This window comes from Canis lupus, chromosome 23 (genome assembly GCF_003254725.2).
Source record: "Canis lupus dingo isolate Sandy chromosome 23, ASM325472v2, whole genome shotgun sequence".
Taxonomy (NCBI): domain Eukaryota; kingdom Metazoa; phylum Chordata; class Mammalia; order Carnivora; family Canidae; genus Canis; species Canis lupus.
This window is the reverse complement of record NC_064265.1, coordinates 26,117,929-26,135,621: the sequence shown is the minus strand read 5'-3', so window position 1 is coordinate 26,135,621 and position 17,693 is coordinate 26,117,929. Positions and strand designations below refer to the sequence as shown.

General features: G+C 40.0%; 1 long non-coding RNA gene across 2 annotated transcripts in view; it reads left to right on the top strand.

Moving 5' to 3' along the window:
• Positions 1–17,693, top strand: part of LOC112661097 (uncharacterized) — a 90,990-nt gene that overhangs the window by 53,968 nt on the left and 19,329 nt on the right. For both annotated transcript variants that reach the window (XR_007405101.1, XR_003137422.3), the window contains exon 2: positions 8,415–8,481. This is a non-coding gene — a long non-coding RNA (uncharacterized LOC112661097). The remainder of the gene's footprint in view (positions 1–8,414; positions 8,482–17,693) is intronic.

Sequence of the window (17,693 nt, the reverse complement as noted above, 5' to 3'; positions counted from 1 at the left end):
TCCCTGGGTGGCGCAGCGGTTTGGCGCCTGCCTTTGGCCCAGGGTGCAATCCTGGAGACCTGGGATTGAATCCCACATCGGGCTCCCGGTGCATGGAGCCTGCTTCTCTCTCTGCCTGTGACTAAAATAAATAAATAAATAAATAAATAAATAAATAAATAAATAAATAAATAAATATTTTTTTAAAAAGCTTAACAATTAAACTATTTCACTGAAAACTTCTGGATTTAAATAAAGGAAACAAAGAATTTTTACAACCTTGATGTTTACCTACCCAAATGTTATATGAACACCCAGAGCATTATATTCTGATCTGGACATCACATCTTAGGATGGATAGTGACAATTAAAATATGCCCATTGGCAAGTGATCAGGAATTTGAAAGCCATGATGTAAGAAATGATATGATTGAAGGATTTGGGAATGTTTTGTTTGGAAAAAAAGAAGTATTGGGTGGGAGTGAGGCATGAGGAAGTCAGAGATGACAGATTAAGAAAAAGTCGGATTGGGATAGTGACTGCCACTATGGGCCAAATTGGCTGACTGTCCCACAAGGATATTAGTACTTGGGATGATGGGAAAGGGTAGTATTCTGAGAGGCAACCAGTGGAAAATTGGGTGTTTTTAAGCTTGGCCATCAGTAGAAAGATCACTCACCTGTCAGTTGTATCTCACCCATTCCCTACACCTCTCACACCCATTCCCTACACCTATCTGGTCATGGCTTTTCCTACATCTTCTAGTTAGACCTCAGAAGCAGAGGTGGTTCATGATCTCAAAGGACTGAAGATAAGCCCACAGCCAAAAATCATGGAACAATTTAAGAAAAATAAGTACTGTGAGAGAATAACTACAAACAGAACAACCTACAGCAGAAGGAGACCTATTAATGGGATATGAACATGAATCTTAATCCTAACTAAGTAAGATGTTGAAAATATGAAATAAGAATTGGTAGTTTTTAAGGAGAGTCCACTGAGGATATTGGCTTTAAAAAAAATGCAATTGCCAAAATAAAGAATTGGTTTAAGAGCTGAATGGATGGCAAATGGATAGAATCTAGAAACCAACCCATGTGTATATGGGAGCTTGGTGTATGTAGCACCATCATAACCTGGTAGGGGGAGGATGGATTATTTAATAGTCTCTAGAAAACTGGCCCACCATTTGGGGAAAAGTAGGATTAGGTCTCTGCCTTGTTCTATATACAAAAATGAATTTTAGGTAGGTTAAAAGCCAAATATGAAAGACAAAGCTACACACCTATTAGAGAAAATGTAGAATATATTTTGTGACATTGGAATGGAAAAGGATTTCTTAAGATGTCAAAATGTGAAAACCATAAAGGAGATAACTAGTGAAGTTAATGACACCAAAATTAAAGATTTTTGGGCAGCCCCAGTGGTGCAGCGGTTTAGCGCCACCTGAAGCCTGGGGCATGATCCTAGAGACCCAGGATCGAGTTCCACGTCGGGCTCCCTGCATGGAGCCCGCTTCTCCCTCTGCCTGTGTCTCTGCCTCTCTCTCTTTCTCTGTGTGTGTGTCTCTATGAATAAATAAATATAATCTTTTTAAAAAAATTAAAAGATTTTTGATACCATTAACCAAGTTAACAGACAGGTGGTAGACTGGAAGTGGCAAAGTAGATGTGGTATACCAAATACCCAGAGAACTCCTGCAAATCAGATAAATAAAAGTAAGGAAAAGGATAAGGGATATTGTAGTAGACCCTGCTGATGTCCTGCCCACATTGCTTAGCCTACCTCTGAGTTCACCTGCCAGCTGTGATGGCAGATGTTTCCCTGCATCACACAGCCTCCCACCTCAGTGTGGAACCTCTTTCTTGGCCTGAAGGTTCTCTGAGGTACTGTGGGACACCCTTCATTTAGATGCAGTACAAACTGGAAGTGCCAGTGGTTGAATCCTCCCAGAAACAGCCCCAACCAGTAAGGACCAGGGAGTGGTGTATAAATAGCTTAGCTTCCCTATTTCTTGGTGGGAGAATTCTGAGGAATGTTCAGTACCATTCCTCAGACAGTTGCTATCAAGACTGAATCTGGTTGCCCACAGTAGTTACTTACTCATAACCTACTTTTGCTTTGTTCTTCTCCTTTGTCTCATTGTTCTTACTCCTTCATTTGTGCTTCTGAATAAATGACCTGCACTCAAGTCCTTGTCTGAGAGTCTACTTTCAGGGGAACCCAGATTAGGACAGATATAAATAGGCATTTCACAGAAGGGGAAATAGCAAAGGCCAAGAAGTGTGGGAAGAGATGCTCAACTTCAGTAACCAGAGAAATGAAAACTATTCAGAGAACTACCACTTTTCTTCCAAATGTTTGCAACAATTAAAAATCTGGATTTTATAAAGTGCTTGTGTGAACATAGAGAAACAAAAACCGTATGCACTATTAGTCCAGCCATTCTGGAGAGCAGTTGGTGTTTGGTGGATTTGCATGTGTGTACATGATACAGTCTCACAAATCCCCTCCTATGGAAATGCCGCACACAAACTCTCAGACACTCATCCTATCTGGTCTACGAATCAGGCCAGTCTCCAATGCTCCTGGTAATCCTACCACATTTCCCAAGTCCATCTCTCTCTTGCTCAACTTCTCTAAAACCTTTTCCTTCCCCACATTCAGCTGGTGACCTCACTTCTTACTGAAATGAGAGAGTGGAAGCAAACAATGTCCACATGCTCCCCTCACCAGATCTAGCAACCTGCTCATAAGTGTGCCTGTGTCTTCTGCCTGCCTCCCTTCCTAGCACTAAGTGTTCCCATGTCTCTCGCCTCCTCAGGACATTTGCTCCTGGATTGTCCTCTCTTTGTCCTGCACCGCCAGTTTTCTCTCCCTATCACATTAGCAGGTAATTGTAGTCCTCACATAGAAGAAGGACATGGAAGAGAAGAAGGAGGTGAAGGAGAAGGGGCAAGAAGAGAAAGGAGGAAAAATGAAAACTTCCCTCTTTTACACATTTGCCTCCATACTTTGTTCCATTTTTATGCTCCTCTCCACAGCAAGATATTTCCAAAGAATTGTCTATAATTCTCAGTCCTCCCCTGGCTGGGCTAATCAGTCAACATTATTTGAGGCAATTGTTGGTTTCCTCCTTCTTAAAACCTTTTCTTCAATGGTTTAGGGATATTTCTCTCTAACTTGATTTTTCTGTCACATCGCCTCTACTTCTCACTTTCCTTGTTGGCTCCCACAGCCTTTACAGACTCCATGTTGCCCTGTCCCTTGACCTGTTCTCTTCATGATCTGCACTCACCCCTAAGTAATCTCTGCTTTAAAGATCACATATACCAGGATTACTTCCCAAGTTTATCTCCAGCACAGACCTTGATCCCAAACCCCAAAGTCACCTACTTGACAGTTACCACTTGGATATCCAAATAAGCATTTCAGACTTAAAAGATTAAAATAAAACTATCGATTTGCCCCTGAAACCTGTGGTTTCCCTCCACCCCCCCCACCCCCCCACCCCCCACCCCCCCCCACCCCCCCCACCACCCCCGATCCTCTTTGTTTCAGGAAATGGCCACTTGATCCTTCCACCTCCTCAGGTCACAACTCTTGGAGGCACTCTTAATTCTTCTCTTCCTCTCACAGCCCACATCCAATCGACTTGCAGATATTACTGGCTTTAACTTCAGAATATGCTTTGGTATTCCTACCCCCTCTCCCTACCACTGTGTAACTGTAATTTTTCAAGCAACTATTGCCTGGTCCAACTAACGTCATCTTTGCCTAGCACATGGCACCAGCCTCCTAACTGGACTTCCCTCTCACCCTTACTCTGCTATAATGTGCTCTCCACTCAGATACCAGCAGTATCTTTTTAAAAAGTAAGTTGGATCTTGTCATTCTTTCCCTCAAAATCCTTCCCATTTCACCCAAATGGAAGCTAAAGTCTTTACCATGGCCTACAGGATTCCATCAGATTTGACTTGGTCTAGCCCTGTAATCTCCCCTCACTCCCTCTGTATTAGCCCTACCCACTGCTGTTCCTGGAATATGTATTGCATAGTCTCACTTCAAGGCCTGTGTACTCCCTGGTCCCTCTGCCTGGAATGCTCTTTTTCCAGATATCAGCACGGCCTACTCTCATTTTATTCAAGTCTCTATCAAAGGTCACTACATTCCCAGAGAGCCCTTTCCTGACCACTCAAGAGCATCCTTCATTGCTCTCTGTCCTCTTATCCTGATTTATTTTCTTTTTTGCACTTACCATAATCTAGCATTATACATTTGTTTATTTATAATTTCTCCTACTAAAATAAAGGAAGGGACTTTATCTATTTTTGTCCTTATGGTATGCCTAGCACCTAGCTGTATGTCGCATACAGTAGGCATCTGTAAATACTTGTTGAATAAAGGAATAGATAGGCATACAACTGAGAACTAAACAAAAATTTTCATCCCAGAATTTTTCATAACAAAAACCTTAAGCAGCCTCAGTGCCTTTTAGTGAAAGAAGAGAAATAAAATGCAGTCTAAGCATAACAAAACAAAACAGTATTCAGCTGTTATAAGAAATAAACAAGATTCATATATCCATATATCGACATGGAGAAATCTTATAAACAAAAAGTTGAGGCAGGAAAGGTGGTGAGACACAGTATAATACTGGGTGAATACTGGGACTGGGAATGGAAGATAAAGGAGAAAATGTTTTTAATAAAACAAATAATAAAATACAGTATAAAATAAGGGCTATTCCATAGAGCAATGATGATAGTATGTTATGAACTAAGGATTTTGTTCAATTGTATGTGAAAAAAATGAGTTGTCCTGGGGAAGTGTTTGTTTAACTGGAGAATATGGGACAGGATTTCTCAGAGGTGTAGGGGAGACCAGTGGGGCCTGACTAGGTCTGGGAAGGCTTTGTGGAAGCAGTGGGACTCCTGTATACCCTGAAGGATGGACATGATACAAATAGAGAGCAATAGGAGGACACTCAGTAGTATCAAAGACATGAGCAAAATCCCAGAGGTAGGAAAGCTGAAGATATAGGGATAAACCTATCAGCCTCAGAAGATGGCTCATGGGGTAGGGAATATGGTAGAATAGAAAAAGATAAAATTAAAAACACTCCCTAAGGTCAGATGGTAGAATGCCTTGGATACTGCTAAGGAATTTGGACTTAATTTAAATCCTAATAATATCAATAATTCTGACATTTATTGAGTACTTACTATTAAAAAATACACAAGAGCCATCTATATGCTGTCTATAGAGGCTCACTTCAGACCTAAAGAGACTTACAGTCTGGACGTGAAAAGAAAGAAAAGATGTTCCATGCAAATGGAAGTGAGAGAAAGAAAGAAAGAAAGAAAGAAAAGAAAGAAGAAAGAAAAGAAAAAAAGAAAGAAAGAAGGAAGAAGAAAAAGAAAGAAAGAAAGAAAGAAAGAAAGAAAGAAAGAAAGAAAGAAAGAAAGAAAGAAAGGAGAAGAGAAAAGAAAAAAAAGAAAGAAAAAGAAGAGAAAAGAAAGAAAGGCAGAAAGAAAGAAAAGGCAGAGGGCAGCCCGGGCGGCTCAGCAGTTTAGCGCCACCTTCAGCCCAGGGCGTGATCTTGGAGACCCGGAATCGAGTCCCACATCAGGCTCCCTACATGGAACCTGCTTCTCTCTCTGCCTGTGTTTCTGCCTCTCTCTCTCTCTGTGTCTCTATGAATAAATAAAATCTTTAAAGAAAAGAAAAAAGAAAGAAAGAAAGAGACCGACCAGGGTAGTAATTCTTAGACAAAGTAGACTTTAAAACAAATACAAAAACTTGCTTATAAGTATTTTATATGTTTTATTTTATTTAATTCTCACAGCAACTCTGACCCATAGGTTATAACACTTACCCTTATTCTACCAATGAGAGAAATATGATCAAGGAAGGTCAAGTAACTTGTCCAATGTCACACAACTACTAATGTGGAAACCAGAATATGACTTCAAGCAGAGTTATTTCAGAACTCCCATTTTAACCACTGCATTAAATTTCCTTCAGTGAGCCATAAGATCTATTAAAGATTTCTGATCAGAGAATCACAATGTAATAGGATTTTAGCATGGATTTAGCAATTTCCACATGGAAATTTTTATAATGTACCAGAAGTTTGCAGAATGGCTTGCAGGTACAGAGAGGAAGTAGGCAGTCTTTGAAGGTGTGTAATAATGTCAGTGTGAGCTGACAGAACTGACCACCATGCTGCCAGTAAGAAGGCACAGGGAGGGACCAGTGAGGTAGCCAGTGGGGCAGGCTGTGAATCTGCATCATAGCCCTACTGTGTTAGGCATTGGGCTAAGCTCTGGGGCAATGTGGTGGAAGAGATAGACAGAGGTAATTAACTAAAAGTAAGTGTGCAAACTACTGCCAGGTAAAAGGGATACAGGGGCACAACCTAAAACAGGAGGAGGGATGAGTGTTCTTTATATGTAATTACTGCTCTACTTACTAAATTAAAACATGTTATGCATAAAGTAGCAATATACCATAACCCTGAGAAATAATTTGGAAAAAAAAATCACTTTTAGAATTTCTCTCTTTAACCCTTGAAAAACAGAAGCCCTTTTCAAGTTAATCATCATATATCTAAAAAAGCAAAGGAGGTGGTTTAGTGGTCATCTAATTCACAGAGGTAACCAAAAGTATCAGAGATCATGAAGTCCTATGATACCCAATTATATAGAAATAGAATTATATAAGGTCTGTGTTTGTGGAAAATGAATGTATTACCTTCAAGTAGGTTTTAGAAGTCAGAATGAGGGATGCCTGGGTGGCCGGCCAAGTGGTTGAGCATCTGCATTCAGCTCAGGGCATGATCCCAGGGTCCTGGGATCGAGTCCCATATCAGGCTCCCTGCTGGAGCCTACTTTTCCCTCTGCCTATGTCTCTGCCTCTCTCTTTGTCTCTCATGAATAAATAAAACCTTAAAAAAAAGAAGTCAGAAAATGAATAGACATTTTAAGAAGAAGATCAAAGGTGCAAATCAAGAAAATTCATCCCCAGGCAAAGGTCATCCAACATATAGCAATTTTTATGAATATTCATATATTCACATGAAACATACTTTATTTGCAGTACTTAGTAGATTATTTGAATCCCTTAGACATCTTTTCACTCATAAAATGTCATTTCACTGCTATCAAAATGACTATAATATCTGGTACTTCTGCAGACAGTTATCTTCCATTTTTTTAATGCAAGGATGCTTGTGTAATAGTAGATGTCTTCCTGGAGAGCTGTGCTTAAACAGCTCTAGTAGTGAGAATCAAAGGTTCTCAACTACCATCTTTTCTCTCTGGGGTACTGTACAGAATCTCTTCCTGGTTCTTCTAGTCCCTTCCCTATCCCCTCCCCAGCATATCCAGAATGAGCTTTCAAAAAGTAGATCTGATTATATCACCTACCCATTCAGCTTATTATCTTTTACTGGCCTCTCATTGCTCCTGGTAATTACCTGGAATGCCCTTGTAATCTAGTTGCTGCCTCCTACTACCCCTTTGCTGCATACTATTTCCTTTCTCACTCTGTACTCCAGCCACATGACCTCTTAATTCATCCATGCTGTCTTCACCTCAGGGTCTTTGTACAGTGTTGCCTTCTTCCTGAAACAGTCCCCCCACCTCTCTCATCCTCCCGCTCACCTTTTTTTTTTTTTAATTTTTTTAAATTTTTATTTATTTATGATAGTCACAGAGAGAGAGAGAGAGCCAGAGACACAGGCAGAGGGAGAAGCAGGCTCCATGCACCGGGAGCCCGACGTGGGATTCGATCCCGGGTCTCCAGGATCGCGCCCTGGGCCAAAGGCAGGCGCTAAACCGCTGCGCCACCCAGGGATCCCCCGCTCACCCTTTTGTTCTCAGCTCAAAGGTCACTTCATATATATGTCACCGCCTAAGTGCCCCACAATCTTTTGGGTAAAGAGAAAAAGTCCCTTCTCTCATAAGTGGATATTCCAGGCAGGGAGGCATAAAATAAATATGAACATATGCAATCTGTCAGGAAGCTAGATGTGCTAAGAAGAAAAATAAAAGCACAGTAAGAAGGAAGAAGCCAAGGTGGGGATGGGATTGTTACTTTAGACAGGTGGATATGGAAGGTTTCTCTACTAAAGGAATATTTGAGCACAGACTGGAAGGATTGAGGGACTGTCCAGCAGGTACAGAGGCCCTGCAAGTGGGAGTGCTTTTGGATTGTTCAATAAACATCAAGGAGGCCAGTGTGGCTGCAGCAGGTGAGCAGCGAAGAGAGAGTGAGGGAGATGAAGTGTTCAAGAGAGTAAGGAAGGGGCCGCAGACCATGGAGGGCCTTGTAGGCCATGGTAAGGACTCTGGATCCCTCACCCCATCTCCCATAAGTGCTAAGAGGAAATACTGCAGACAAGTAACATGATTTTACTCTTTTCTTTGAAGACTCCCTCTGGCTCCTGTGAAGTAAAGAGACAAGAGGAGGAGCTGGGAGCCTGCAGGATACATACAGGTGAGAGATGGTGCTAGGTGGGACTGAAGTGGTGGAGGGTGAGGAAAAGTGATCAGACTCTAGATATATTTCAAAGGTAGCGTGAACAGCCTTCTTGGAGCTCCTCATCAGAACCAGATCAGATCTCCTTGTTAAATTCTCTCACTGAATCATTGACTTGGCACCCATTCAGTTGGTAATTATATGTTCTTTGTGTAATTAGGTGGTGGGATAATATTTGGAACCATTAATGGATACTTCCTATCTCAGAGAGAGAGTAGACCTTTCAGAAAAAGGAATCTTCTCTTGGATTTTGAGATTTAAAACTTTGGGCCCTGCTTAGAAAGGCCTGGCAAAGACAATAGGAATGGAAGAATACAGAATGAGGATCAGCAAGGCCTCCTACCTTCAGAATGAGCTAAGGATTGCCCAGGTTATCAGCTGGTAGGTGAGGAGAGAATGAGAAGGCAGGAGAAAAGGTGATTCCAATGGGTCCCTGAGACTGTGCCCTATTTCTCCTAAGCCAAGGCTTGGAGGAAAGGAGAGAGCAGACATACAGATATATCTATCTGTTTACATATCCATATGCTACATTTAATTAATGTCTGTGTACCCAACTGAATGGTGAACTCCATCAGAGCAGGTGTATCAGTAAAGGGATGCTTCTGGTTACAAGTTAAAGGAATGTAAAGAATTTGATGTTTGTATTTTTCACATAAAGAAGTTTGGTGCTGGACAGTTGCTGATATTGATTCACTACTCAGTGATATCAGGAATGGTGTCTCTATTATTTTCTTTTTGTCTCTGTGATTTTCCCTCATGGTTGCCATTACTCTAGCCATATATCTGCACTGAATATGGAAAGAAAGGGAAGGTATGGCTCAAGCTATGTCTGTCTCCCTTTATTAGGAAAGTCATCCTTTTTCCAAAAGTCCTCCAGCATATTTAGCTTTATAGTTTTATATCTCATTGGCCAGAATGAAGTCATGGGCCTGTACTACAAGAGAAGGCTGGGAATTTTTAGGGAAGAACTGCCGTGATTATCAGAGACCAATAATGATTCATCAGCAGTGGCTGGATACATTGCTGGCCTGAACCAAAACGGGTTCTGTCAGCAAAGATAAAGGGGCTCACTAAGAGTATAAGTGAAAGCAAGGATAATGACTGGGTTTATGTGTCCAGTATTCAGCACATGCACATCTTAAGTGGAAATTCAGTTCTAAAGCCAAGATTCAAGGTGCAAATTGCATATACTTAAAATTGCCCTTAAACATTTCCTTAGGATTTGGCTGTGTTGGAGGCCAACATGCCATCTCTTGAAAAGCCAACACTGTCATTTTTACCCTAACATTGGAACGGATCACTATTTCTGCACTTCTAAATAACAGTAGCACCCTCAATGCAGCAAGATACTTTTATTTGGAGAGGCACAGGGGACCCCTCACCCCAAACTCATTAAATAAACTGGTAGGTAGAAATGCACTCATTATTTAAATAGTCATCCACATGCTAGGAAGCATATGGTGTAGAGGTTGTGGTTAAGAGTCTGTCCAGTGTAGACAGACTATCTGGATTTGAAGGCCTGTTCCATCACTGATTAGTTAGTGTCTTGACCTTGGGCAAATTATTTAACCTCTGTGTGGCTCAGTTTCCTATCCGTGAAATGGCAATAATGATGGCACCAACCTTGGGGAGGTTGTTGTGAGAATGAAATGAGTTAATTAATACAGGTAAAAACTGTGTGTCTGGCCCATTCTAAGTGGTACAGAAGGTTTAGCCAATATTACTGTTGTTATTGCATAGTTGTGTTAACTTCTGTTAAATGTGCACACGATGATCCTCCCAAGTAGAAGGCACTCAATAAATATTTATTAGTCAGAAAATCATCAATTTCAGGGTCATGGTCATACCAAGGAGACTTCCCTTATGCAGAACCCCAAGTGTTAGAAAAAAGTCTTTGAATTACAGCTAAATTGGCTGTCTCATGAAAGGTAATTGCTTGCAATTTGCCTCAACTAAAGCCAGTGTGCATTGTTTCCTCCCATTGTAGTGAGGTTTATAGGCTGTGAAACTATCTCTCATAATTCATGCAGGCACAGTCTATTGGGCCTCCACTGGACCCAGTGGGAAAGTGGAGAAAGCCAGGAACTGGACTAGGGGTTTCCCTGCAGGATTCACTCAGTTGTAAGATGAGACCAGCAGGAGGTGACCAAATACCCAAATCTGAGTCCATAAGAGAAGAGCAGCTCAAATCCCACTCAGACTGATACCGCGCTAAGCAAGTATACCTGGTGGGGACAACATAGTCCTAGATGTTCTGAAGCCCAGGTGGGCAAATCTGTGCAAGCTGTCCTTCGTTACCCACACTGACATGTGTGCAATTTCATGATACTCTTAGCCATGACCACAGAGCTCCAAACACCTGTCAGCACCATCCCAAGACTGGGCTTAACTATGCTCAGTGTGATGGAGTGGCAGCACGGCAGCGCTATGGGAGGCAACAAGTCTCATTTATTTATTCAAGCATCCTGATATTGAGAAAGTAGAAATCTGTACCTAGCATTATAGTAGGCACTGGAGAAACAACAGTTAACAAAAAAACCTGACATGATCTCTGCACATTAGAAAAAAACAACTAAACAAACATAAATAGACATGTAAATAGAACTTGTAGTGAATGCTCCTGAAGGTTTAGGAGGCTTGTAATTAAGACCCAGATTCTTCACCCCCGCCCACCCCACCCTCACATCCCCCTTTCCCCCCAACTTGGTTTAGAAACTAAGAGGCACAGAAGTAAAGCAGATAAAGATAAAAATATCGTCTTCATTGCTGATCAAAAGAACACGGCGATGGTATGGCAAGCCAGGCTTGTTAATGTTTCCTCCTGCATTGGACATATCGTCCCTCTCCCTCAAATCCTCAAGCCACAGGGCTGAGCCTATTCCATCAAGCCTACCTTGCAAGCCTAGAGGAGTCCAGACGAGCAGGTGTGCGGGATGAGGCCACGCTTGCCTCGTTCCTTCTCTCAAACCCACCAATCAGAGGGGTCGTTGTTCCTCTGCTAGGGGCGGGGCAAGAGGTGTGGCGTGTTACTCAAACAGAGGTATGTGGAAGATAGGGAGAGTGCGGAGTAAGTGATCTGCAGAGGTGTGATAGGTTAGTAAAGGACACAATGAGGAATTATAGGAGTTCCTCAGTTAGGATCAGGATGTTGGGAAGGTTCCTTTGAGTGAGATGTTTAAAGCAAGCACCAAGCAGTTTGGTTCCAAGACCTAAACTATTTACCTTCAGGAATAGATACTGCAGAACTTATTGTCAAGACATTGGGTTGTTTTTGTTTGTTTTTTTCTAAGAGCAATGACACAATATTGAATTTAAGCATGGGAGTGATATGATCAGTTTGGCATTTTCAGAAGCTCACTCTGCTGTGAGAACTGGAGGCAGAAAAGAGGTGAGGTTTAAGAGCATCAGCAAATAAAAATTCAGATGAACTAAATTTACTTAGTTAAATTTGAAATTCACATTAACAACGGATAGGCATGTTCCAAATATTGTATGGGATGCACTCATACTAAAAAGTGTTCATTGTGTATCTGAAATCATTGTTTATTGGTTGCCCAAGTTTAACTGGGTGCTCAATGTTTTTTGGCAAGCCTAGCAAGGAGGAAGGAGCAGAGAAACCAGCTTGGATCCTATTGCAAGATTTGGTGATGGTGGAGATGGTGAGATGGGGTAGATCCCACTCCTGTTTTGAAAGTAGACCCTTTGTAAATGCATTTATTTAGTGAATGAGGGCAAGAGTCCGGGGTCAAGAGTAACACAGATTCTGGGTGAGCCCCTGGATGGACAGAGATTCCAGTACAGGCAGTGTCACAGAATGAGAATAACATTAGTTTTGACATTTTTAGTCTGCTGTTTACCCTATGTGGCCACATTTATTACAATACTTACCTGTTTATTAACTGACTTCAGTATAATCTGATATTGAATCTGAGACAGAGGGCAAGAGCCTTGTACATTACAAATAAAAGTAGCATAAACATCATTCAATCCTGGCGTTGCCATGCCTAATATGACATTGCATATAGATGAGAAAATTATCAGAAGCCTCTTAGGCCAGAAGACAATGAGATTAGTCCATAGTAAGGGGAACACTGATGTGTGACTCTGGGCAAGTCCCTTAAGGTGTCCATGAATTAGTAATGTGATATAAATGTAGCCTGCCCTGTTACACGGCTGTTGTAAATGTCATGAATTAAAAATAAAAAAAATATTTTAGGGATGCCTGGGTGGCTTGGTTAAGTGTCTGCCTTTGTCTCAGATCATGATCCCTGTGTCCTGGGATCGAGCCCCATGTCGGCTCCTTGCTCAGCAGGGAATCTGCTTCTCCCTTTGCCTCTCCCCTGCTTGTGCTTTCTCTCTCACTCTCTGTCAAATAAATAAATAAAGTCTTTAAAAAATATTTTAATAATATTCCAATACCACTAGGGATAGAATGTTTCTGTCCCTTCCCCACCAAATTCACATGCAGAAGCCCAAACCTCCAATGTGATAATATTTAGAGATGGGGCCTCTGGGAAGTAATTAGATCATGAGGATGGAACCTTCATGATGAAATTGGTGGCCTTATAAGAAGAGGAAGAGATTCTCCACCCCATCTGTCTCCACACACGCACAGAAGAAAGGCCATGTGAGGACACAATGAGAAAGTGGCTTTTTGCACACCAGGAACAGTCCTTACCAGAACCTGACCAGGGAGGCTCCCTGATCTGTTTTCTAGTCTATAGAACTGTGAGAGATAATTTTCTGTTGCTTAAGCCACTCAGTCCATGGTATTTTGTTTTGACATCCTGAGGTGTTTATAATACGTACTATTATTTTTTACAAAAGTAATCAGGTATAAGCAAACCAGAATTTTAAGGGTAAAATCTCTTGCTATTTTTAGTCTGCCAGTGAATGTTCTGAATCTATAGGTTAGACCACCTCTCACATAGTCTCAGGTCTCAAGACCTGGGGTAAATTACATTGTGTGTATTTCCATGCCTTCTTTTCTGTCTTCCAAATGTACCCATTAAAAGTAGCCTTAAAAGGAGATTTCACAAAAGTGTAATTGTGTTGAGGAAGGGGAAGGGGAACTTGATTGCTAGGAAACCAGGGAACCCATCTAACCAAACAGTTGTAGGTACTTAGGGACTGTGTGGATTGTGCTGACTCTATATACGTAAGCACTAGGGGCATTTCTCTTTTAGCATCTAGACAACCGGAGCATCCAGCCCTCCAGTCAGAAATCTGGCTCTGAAAAAGATGCTGAATAATGTACTAAGCCAATAAGGCTTTCCATTACATGAAAATAGAGAATTTATTATATAACTGGAAAGTCCAGGGGTGGATATTACTTCAGGCACGGCTGAATCAGTAGCTCATTCTCAATCTTTTTCTCTCTGTGCAGTGTAATTCTCCCTTATTTTTCTGCCTCTAAATGGGCTACATGCAGAGAATAGGGAAGAGGTAGTCTGGTTTTAGTAAGCTCCACATTCCTATTTCTCAGGGAACTAACTACTCCTAGGCAAAGGAGGATCCTCTGTTTCCCACCATCTATGTATAAAATCCCATGGGAGGAATCTGATAGCTCTGCTTGGGTTAATAGGTCCTGTTGGACCGGTTACCATGACCCAAGGAGCAGAGTACTCTGATTTACCATCCCACCAGAACCATATCTGGTTAGGGAGATAGGAAGAGGCAGTTCCCCAAAGAAAAAGGAGATCTGCTACAAGAAGATGAGGGAATGGAAATAGGCAAGTTGAAACAGTAGATATCCACTATCTACTGTGTACCTAAAAAGACATCCACAGTTTGCTGTGACTTTTAGCCACATGGAAATTTTTATAAAAATTACTTATGAAGGATACGCACTGGAGCATTGGAAAACTGAAACAATTCCAATGTACAACTATATAGAAGTGGTCAAATAAATTGTTATATTCATACACCATAATATTACAAAGCAATTACAAAGGAAGTAGAGTTATATTTACTGACTTAAGAATGACATTTTGATATATTCTAAGAGAAAAAAATTAAGTTAAAAATGTAAATTTTAGGGACGCCTGGGTGGCTCAGCGATTGAGAGTCTGCCTTCAGCTCAAGATGTGACCCCAGGGTCCAGGATTGAGTCCCACACTGGGCTCCTTGCAGGGAGCCTGCTTCTCCCTCTGCCTATGCCTCTACCTCTCTCTCTGTGTCTCTCATAAATAAATAAAATCTTTAAAAAAATTTAAATGTAAGTTTTTCAGTATGTAACAGTGTAAAATGTAGAATTTTTGTAAAAACTTAATATTTAGAGAACTCTGTTGGCATATGCCCACCCCCCCCCCCCCAGCAATTACCTGTGGCTTCCTTGTGGGAACTTACTATTATATTCTTTTTTGTGTGTTATAAACAATTGAAAGTATGATATTTTACATAAGCATATATTAGTTTTATAGTTTAAAAAGGTGAAAAGATCAGTATGGACGTTTAAAAAGTGACAGCTTTTTTGAGATATAAGCACATATCATAAATGCATCCTTTTAAATATACAATTCAGTATTTTTTTGTATATCAGAATTGGGCAAACATTACCACTATCTAATTTCAGCATATAGTCATCACCCCAAAAAGGAATTCCAGAGCCATTAGTAATCACTATCCAGTCCTCCTTCCCCCACATCATCTGGAAAACAGTAATTTATTTTCTGTTTCTATATATTGCCTATTCTGGGCATTTCCTACAAGTAGAATCTTTACAATACGTGGTTTCTTGTGTCTGGCTTCTTTCATTTAAGATAATGTTTTCAATATTCATTCATGTGATAGCACTTCATGTATCATGATAGATATTCATTCATGTATCAGCACTTCACTGTTTTATTGCTAATGAATATTCAATTTTATGAATATACCATGTTTTAAAAAAACCTGTTCATCAATTGATGGACATTTGGATTCATTCTACTTTTGACTATTATGAATAACACTGCTATGAACTTCACATATAGGTTTTTGTGTAGACATTTTTTTTAATTCTCCTGGATATCTACTTAGGAGTCTGATTGCTGTATCATATGGTAATTCAATGTTTAACTTTTTGAGGAACTGCCAAAATGTCTTCCACAGTAGCTATACCACTTTACATTCCTATCAGCAATGTGTAAGGGTCGCAATTTCTGCACATCCTTGTCAACACATTATATTGTCTTTTATTTTTATCCATACTAGTAAAATGTCTTCATCTACATTTTACAGAAGATATTCATATGTTTTATCTGGAGAAATATCCATCCAAATCCTTTGCCCATTTTAATAATTGGGTTATTTTCTCTTTATTATATATTGTAGGAGTTCTTTATGTATTCTGTATGCAGGTGCAATATTGTCTCCCGTTGTGTGGGTTTTCTTTTCACTTTCTTGATCATATACTTTATTTTTCCTTTCATCACTTGAATTTTTGATGTCATATCTAAGAAATCTAATGCAAGGTTATGGAATTTTACACTTGTGTTTTATTATAAGAATTTTAAGGAGGTTAAATGATATCTCATTATGATTTTGATATGCATGTCCTTAATGACTAATGACATTGAGCATCTTTTCATATATTTGTTGGCAATTTGTATATCTTCTTTAAAGAAATATCTATTCAAGTCCTTCTCCCATTTTTTAATTGGATTGTTTTTCTTTTGTTGTTGGTTTAGAGAACTTCTTTATATGTCCTGGATATTAAATCCTTATTAGATATATAATTTGCAAATATTTTCTTCAATTTCATAGGATGTCTTTTCATTTACTTGATAGTGTTATTTGAAGTATAAAAATGTTTTCTTTTTATGAAGTCCAGTTTATTTTTTCTTTTGTTGCTTTGGTGTCATATCTAAGAAAGCCTTGTCAAACCCAAGATCATGGAGATTTATACCTATGTTTTCTTCTAGAAGTATTATAGTTTTAATGCTTATACTTAGCTCTTTTATCTATTTTGAGTTAATTTTTGTATGTGGTGTGAAATAAGGCTCCAACTTCATTCTTTTGCATGTGGAAATCTAGTTGTCCCAGCACCATTTGTTGAAGAATATTAAGCATTTTTCAGAAACATGTCTTTGGTGGCTGCATACTATCCTATAGTGTATCACTCCTTAATCACACATTCTTCCCTCACTTTGTGATATTTTAGATATGCATATCATTTACTTTTTGCCTATATCTTGCTTTAGGGAATCCAGCTAACAGCTCCAAATAAAGCAACACCTAGAGATTTCATGATCATTGCCTTTGGACATGGCTGATTTCACCAAAGGTAGACATTCAGCCAAAGCTGAGTGAATCAGATTTTTTCCTTTGGGAATTTGACATTGGCTGCTAAAACCATGTCTCTTATATTTATGGAGATGAGTTTAAAGGTAACATAAACTCTGAAGATTGAGATTATTACAAAGCCTGTATAGAAGGGACAGAAGAAGCTGTCTATAAAACAGAAAGAAATGCTACAGACATATTTAAAACAGAGACCATGAAAAATGCAGAGGTTTGTGGCTTGGTAACTGTCCAGGTCTCATGATGCCCATAAGATCTTCCCTTCTTTTGCTTCCTCTCTTTTTTGAATGGATGTCTGCTCCTTTCCCTAACAGAAGCAAACTTTCCCTAAGACAGGCCTTGTATTGATTAGGAATCTTGGTTGCAAGAGACAGAAAATTCCATTTAACTGGGACAAGCCAAAAAAGACTCTTGTTGGGATACATGCCCAGAAAGTCCAGGGAATCGCTTGATCTAGAAGCTCAAAAATGTCATCTAGACCTGTTTCTCTTCATCCTTCAGTTCTACTGCCTGCAGTGTTCACTTAATTCCCAGTTTCTTAGGAATTCTTGTCTTCAATCATTCAGACTATCAACAGTCTCAAAAGAAAGAAAATTCTTTCCTATAGCTCCTATACAAATCTGAGATTCACTCTGATTGTGACCATATTGTGTGAGTCATGGCCCATCCCTGAACCAATTCCAGGGGGGAGATCTGGTGCTGGATCTGAGTCATATGTCCACTCCTGGTGCACAGGGAAACCTCATTGGAACCACATTGACTGAAAATGAAGAGGGAGCTTTTCATAGAAGAAATTCTGGATACTGTTATAATAAAAGAAATGGAATGCTGAGTAGCCAAAGCAACAACAGAAGTTCAACACAGACGTTTAGATTAATTCTAATGTT